The following is a 7,288-nucleotide window of genomic DNA, read 5'->3' on the forward strand; positions in this document are numbered from 1 at the left end:
AACTACCCCCGGGGGGGATGCCCATGCCGCAATGCATACATGCCCAGCATGATTCTCAAGCTGCTTGGTCTGGGATTCAAACCATACAGTCAGTCATGTGAGATCCAGCACTTTAACCTCCATGCCACCTGCTGGCACTTCTACTGATCCCAATCAGTATAGTAAGAAAAGGAAAATAAGTAAAAAGGATTTTAATAAAGGAGAAATACAGCATACTATTTACAGATAACATAATTATCTACATTGAAAATATAAAAGACTATATAAACTACTGCAAATAAGAACAGTTAGTGGGACCAGCAGTTGGCATAATGGCTATGTCGCTGGACTCCCATGTAGTCGACCGTGGTTTGAGTCCCCGACCCGGTGGCTTAAACTCATGCCGGGCACATGTGTGTGTCCAAGATCCTGAGAGGAGAATGGAGAAGAAGGGACTGTGGTGTGGCCGGTGTGGCCATCTCCCCAGGAGGTGATTTCTCGCTTTCTCTGTCTCTCTCTGTCTTCCTGGTGAGCGCACACGCCCTATAGCAAAAACCTCTCAAAAAAAAAAAAGGGAACCAGCAGTTAGCGTAATGGCTATGTCGCTGGACTCCCACGTAGTCGAAGTAGTCGACCGCGGTTCACGTCCCAGACCCGGTGGCTTAAAACTCACACCGGGCACGTGTGCGTGCGTGCCCAAGATACCGAGAGGAGAATGGAGGAGAAGGGATTGCGGCGTGACTATCCCCCCTGGGGGGTAATTTCTCGCTTTCTGTCTCTATGTCTCTCTCTGTCTGTCTGGCGAGTGCACGCGCCCTACAGTGAAAATCTCCCCCCCCAAAAAAAAAAGAACAGTTAGCAAGATTTGAAGATGTAAGTGCAATAGTGCACCAATACATCTAACAAATGTATAAGATCTGAAAAGTATTAAGTCCTTATTGAATGACATTTTAAAAACCCCAAGTTAATGGAGAGATAAAATATGTTCCTGTATAGGAAGACCTAATAATGTAATGATGTCAAGTCTTCCTAAATTCATTTAGAGATTTAATGCCATGCCAATTGAAATTCTGAATAGGATAAAGAATAGCCCAGACAATATTAAAGCAGCACAATATACCCTCCCAGATGTCAATACTTCTTATAAGCCATAGTAATTAAGATTTGCAGATAAAAATAGACCAGTGGAACAGAATATGGAGAGCCCAGAAACAGACCCATGCATAAATAGAAATGATGCATGATTAGTGTGGAAATGAGGAATTATTTAATAAATGCTGATGGAACCATTGGTTATCCATAAGGAAAAAAATAAAATTAGACCTCAATTACATTGCATATAAAAACAAACTCAAATCGTTTTATGACTTTAATGTGAAAAGTACTTGAAAACTTTTGAAAGATACATAGGCAAATAAACATCTTTATGATCTTGTGATAAGGATTTCGTAAAAGTACAAATAAATAAACCATAAAGTAAAAGCCTGATAAAATTTACTACATTAACATTTCAAAAATTTTATACAAGAAAATAAATGATAAACAAAATGAAAAAACAACCCATGGACTAGGAAAAGATATTTTCAATATGCCTGCTCTGACTTCAGATCCCTGGCACTTGATCTTCATCTGCCTGGAACAGTCTTTATCCAAATACACATTTGATTCTCTCCTTCAATTTATTAATGTCTCTAACCAAATGCCACCTCTCCAGAGAGGCCTTCCTTGGGTACCATATTGAAAATAACACCACTGTCACTTGGTCTTCTTCCTTTGCTTTGTCTTCAGTGCAGTTATTACTACCTGACTTTATCTGTTTGCTCTTTTAGTTATTGCCTGTATTCCCCACTTGAATTCAAGCTCCTCGAGAGCAAGGACTTTGTTTTGCAGGCTGTTGTATTCTGTATATTTCATTTATGTAAAGTTTCAGAACATGGCAAACTGCCAAATGTTGTCTATGGATAAATGACTATGTGGAGTGAAGGGAGTGTGGCATGAAAACAGGGGAGGCTACAACAGGGATTTCAGCTGTGTGTTTTTTATTACTTTGAAAAGAAGTGAATCTGTTATGATTTGACAAAGATGAGTAGTGATACTGGGTCATTGGGAAAGTCATGATGCATTTTTTTGCATGAAAAAATATGTCATGACTTTCCCGATGATCTAATAGTATTATGACATGACAGGAGTTATTTTATTTTTCTGTTTGTATGTGCTTGAAATGATTCATTTGAAAAAGCACCATTAGTTCAGTATCTTTTATGTGTGTGAGAGACTTAAAGAGCATAAATAATTTGCAGATGCTAGTATTTTACCACCCTCATGACTCTTCTTTCTGTTTATACCAGTGGTCCCCAACCTTTTTGTCACCAGGGAATATTTTGTGAAAGACAATTTTTCTATAGACCAGGGTGGTGAGGGTTTTTTTTTTTGGTGGGGGAAGTGTGTTCAGGATGATTGACATTTATTGTGTACTGTATTCTATTATCATTACATTGTATTAAATAATGAAATAATTACACAGCTTACCACAATGCAGTATTTGCAGCTGCTCCCCAGTGCTAGCATCAGCTCCACCTCAGATCATCGGGCATTAGATTCTCATAAAGAACATGCAGCCTAGATCCCTCTCATATGCAGTTTACAATAGCATTTGCACTCCTATGAGGATCTAATGGTGCTGCTGATTTGACAAGAGGTGGAGCTCAGGCAGTAATATCAGTGATGAGGAGTGACTGTAAATGCAGATGAAGCTTCAATCACTTGCCTGCTGCTCATGTCCTGCTGTGTGGCCTGGTGCCTAACAGGCCATGTACCAGTAGCAGTCCCTGGCTTGGGGACTGGTGACCCCTGGTTTACACTGTCCCAGATTTAGTTATTTGCTGATCAGGGATAACAAAATTATGTTATGGCTTAATTTGGTCAGGGGTCAGCAAACTTTTCCCATAAAGTGCCAGATAGTATTTTGGCTTTGTGGGCTATGAGAGGGGACCGCAAAAAGTCTGTTGAAAGGTGGGATAAAAGGACAAGTTTCAGGCCAGCAGGTAGGGTGGTGGTTAAGGGGCTAGACTCCCACATGGCTGACTGTGGTTTGAGTTCCAGCCCTGATAGCTTGAAAATCATGCCAGATATCTGTGTATGTATGTATGAAATCCAACAGGAGACAGAATTGCTGTGTGGCCATCTTCCTGGGGCTGATTTCTCACTTTCTTTCTCTCTGTCTCTCTCCTGTGAACACATGTGCTCTGTGGCAAAAACCTTAAAAAAGGAGTGGGGTAAGGGGCGATGGATGAATATATTTCAGTGCCATTAAAAACTCATTCTTAGTGTTTTCAGAGTACGTATTTTCCACTTTTTAAAAATTCACCAGAGGGTACTGAAGTAGGAGTGCTGTGTGATCAAACCCAACACCCGTGCTGGTTCTTGTCTGAAGCTCATGATGAATTGGAGACATGGACACAGAGAGGGGATAGCAAAGCCAAGTTTATTAAGAGAGGGAAGGAAGAACAGAGCTCACAGTAGGGAGGGGTCCAAGGAACTGGAGGCAGGGGTTTTTATTTAGCAGACTGAGCAAGGATTGGCTTTCTGATAAGAAAGTGAGCTTTAGAAAATAGTTACGAGTGACTTATTACCCTGTTCTTCATGAGGTCAGCAGACCGTAGTGTTCTGTACTTCTTGTTAGAATATAGTTACTAAATAGACACGGTTGCCCCTAGCTACAGTTGCTTTGAGTGCCAATATAGCCAGCTTTTGGCTGTGAAAACTTAGCTACTATGACTCCATCTTGGCCTTACCCTGTGTGTATGCTCAATATCCCAATCTCCTGCCTTATTAGTCATACATCCTTTAGAGACATGTGAAAGGGGTGTATATTGTACACTAGTGAGACCAAAGAGGAAAAACAGAGACTTTGTTAAAAAGAAAAACATACTGACTTCCTTTTGGGGGCCCTTACCCTATCTACCTGTAAGTGGGGTCTAACTCCTATCTTAGCTTATGTACTTGCCAAAGAGAGAAAGAGAGAGAGAGAGAAGAAGAGAAATAAATCACCCCCAGCATGACACAGTTCTGTCATAATCACTTCTCCTCCATCTCTCTATCCTTTTGGGATTTTGGTCATGCATACACTTGCACCTAGAATTTTTTTCAAGCTGCCAGGGCTGAGACAAATTGCAGTTATGGTCGGCCATATGAGATCAGGCTGCCTTAACCACAAGACCATGGAACCGGCCTCATTTTCCACTTTTGAAGACCTCTCATATGGTCTCTGTTGGAGCTACTCAAGTCTGCCATTTTAGGGTGAATGCAGTGTAGTAGGCAGAATTTTTAGATTAATTTTTAGAATTATGTATCGGGCCCCCCCAAGATTTGTGGCCCCTGATATATACACACCTGCTATCAGTAGTTCAAGTGCTAATTTAGGTGCTGCTGTGAAGGAATTTTTGAGTTGTAATTAAGTACCCAAGTCAGTTCATATTAAGCTAGAGAGATTTTCCTTGCTAGACTTTATCTAACCAGGTGAGCCTTTAAAAGGGATGGAGCTCAGGGCCACAGGTAGCATAGTGGCTAAGGCACTGAACTTCCATGTGGTCAACTATAGTTCAAGTCCTGGACCTAGTGGCTTGAAACTCAAGCTGGGTGCATGTGTGTGGATGTCCAAAATCCTGAGAAGAGAATGGAGGAAAAGGGATTGTGGTATGATCATCCCTGCTGGGGGGTGACTTCTTGCTCTCTGTCTCTCTGGTGAGTACACACACCCTATAGCAAAGAATCTCTCAAAAAAAGGAGGGGAAGTGGGATAGACTTCATTCCAGTAAGAAAGACTCAAACTGTTAAAATGGTTCAGTGTGAGGGAAAAGTCTATTGCTGATTTCGAATAAGGAGGAGCTATGTAGGTGGCCTCTAGGCCCTGAAGGCAACCTTTGGCTGATGGTTACTTTGAGAATGGTAGCAATTGACTTATGACTGCAAGGAATTGAATTGTCAACAATCAAATTGTCTCAACCATGGTTGAGAGAGGATCTCGTGCTTTAGATGGGAATGTCATCTCAGTTAATACCTTGCTTTCAGCCTGATAAGATCCTGAACAGAGAACCCAGTTAAATCCTGCCTGGACTCTTTTATTAAAAAAATTTTTAACAAGTTTTATTTATTTATTCTTTTATTAGTGAGAGAGGCAGAGAAAGAGAGTGAGAGGAACTCCCAACAAAGTCTTGATGCCACAATACACTCCCAACTTCAGTCAGCCCTGGATCACGGGCATGCAAACTGTGAAATAATAAATTTGTGGGTTTTTAAAAAACATTTATTTATTTATTGTGATTTTCTTTTTCTTTTTTTAAAAGAATTATTTTATTTAACTTTATTTATTTATTCATTGTTTATTTCAATTTGACCAGAGCGGGAGAGAGAGAGAGAGAGAGAAACTAAGCCGCCAGGTCCAGGACTCGAACCATAGTTGGCCATGTGGGAATCCAGTGCCTTTAACCATCCCCCCCCCTGCCGGCCCCAGAAAGCAAGCCACCAGGTCCAGGACCTGAACCACACAGTTGGCCATGTGGGAGTCCAGTGGCTTTAACCACCATGCCAACTGTTGGCCTATTTATTGGGTTTTTCAAGCCACCGGGTCTGGGACTTGAACTGCAAAGCTGGCCATGTGGGAATCCAATGCCTTCACCACCATGCCACCTGCTTGCCCAATTTCTTTTGTTTTATTTCTCTGAGGTTGTGGTAATTTGTTACAGCAGCAATAGGAAATATATACAAACAACCACAGACAATATGGAAATAAATGAGCAAGGGACACCAAAATTGACTTTCACACAATTTTCATGTATCACAAAATGGTCTTCTTTTGACATTTTGCTAAAAAAAAAATTATATACATAAAAAAACACCCTTAGCTCATGGGCTGTACAAGGACCAGTGGTGGGATAGATTTGACCTGTGCATCATAAATTGGCAACAGTGATCTAGAAACTGGTGCACTTTTCTTGGTCAAACCTCTGTACTTTTAAGGTCTCACAGAAATATGAAAATGAGTTCTAAAACATTCTTTTCTTCAGGATTTACTGCTCTTTGTCTTTCCATCATAAGTACCATACCATTTTTCCTTTCTTTAATGGTCTAAATCTCTTCCAAATATCAAATATAAACTATAAAACCATTTAATTTATACATCAGTTTTCTGGCACTCAAATACGTTTAAAGGAACATTGCCGACTCTAATGAAAATATTGTTATTTATTTATTTTCTGTCTCACAGGGAAGTGCTTTTTATTCTTTTTGTTGTATGATTCTAATTAGTTGATAAACATGCATAGCCTTTTTTTTTCTTTTTCTTTTTCTTTTGGAGAGGTTTTTGCTATATGGCGTGTGCGCTCGCTAGACAGACAGAGGGAGACAGAGAGATAGAAAGCGAGAAATCACCCCCTCCCCCCAGGGGATGGCCATGCTGCAATCCCTTCTCCTCCATTCTCCTCTTGGGATCTTGGGCACGCACACACACGTGCCCGGCGTGAGTTTAAGCCACCGGGTCCGGGACTCGAACCACGATTGACTACATGGGAGTCCAGCGACATAGCCATTACGCTAACTGCTGGTCCCTGTATAGCCTTTCTTGAGACGTGTTAATTAGTGTGGATATTGCTATAACAATCTTCTGGTGATTTACATTTTCCAAATATCTGGTGTATTGTGCATTTATTTTTATCATTTAATGAAGTTTCCAAATCAGAAATTTATAAAGCTATGTCTGCACTTTCTTTAATTAGAAATGGAGATATGGGGGGCTAGACAGTGATTCAGTGGTAAAATATAATGCTTTGCAAGGTTGATCCATGTGGGAAGGTTCTGGGATCGTATCTGATATCTCCCTGAGTACACTGAACATGTGCATGCTCATGATCTGGGCTTTGGCAGAGGCTGGGGGCTGATTGTGGCATCAAGGCTTGGGATTTGCTCTCTCTGTGTCTCATTCATGAAAGAAGGAAACTTTTTCTTTTGAGAGAGAGATTTTTCTGTAGTGTATGTGCATTCCATTCACTAGAAAGACAGAGAAAGAGAAAGTGAAAGAGAGAAATCACCTCCCAGGGGGACGACCATATTACAATCCCTTCTCCTCCAGTCTCTTCTCAGGATTTTGGACAAGCAGGCACATGGGCCTGGTGTGTTTCAAGCTGCCCAGCCAGGGCAACTTGAATAGCAGTTGGCCTTGTGGGAATCCAGTGTCTTAACCACTATGCCACCTGTTGGCCCCAAGAAATAAACTTTTTGTTAGAAAGAATTATTTTATTTAATATTATTATTT

General features: G+C 40.9%; 1 protein-coding gene across 1 annotated transcript in view; it reads right to left on the bottom strand.

The window, feature by feature from the left end:
- The window catches only part of SLC25A43 (solute carrier family 25 member 43), a 74,586-nt gene that overhangs the window by 66,674 nt on the left and 624 nt on the right, over positions 1-7,288 (bottom strand). The window lies entirely within an intron of this gene.

Source organism: Tupaia chinensis, unplaced genomic scaffold (assembly GCF_000334495.1).
Source record: "Tupaia chinensis unplaced genomic scaffold, TupChi_1.0 Scaffold145659_1, whole genome shotgun sequence".
Lineage (NCBI taxonomy): Eukaryota > Metazoa > Chordata > Mammalia > Scandentia > Tupaiidae > Tupaia > Tupaia belangeri.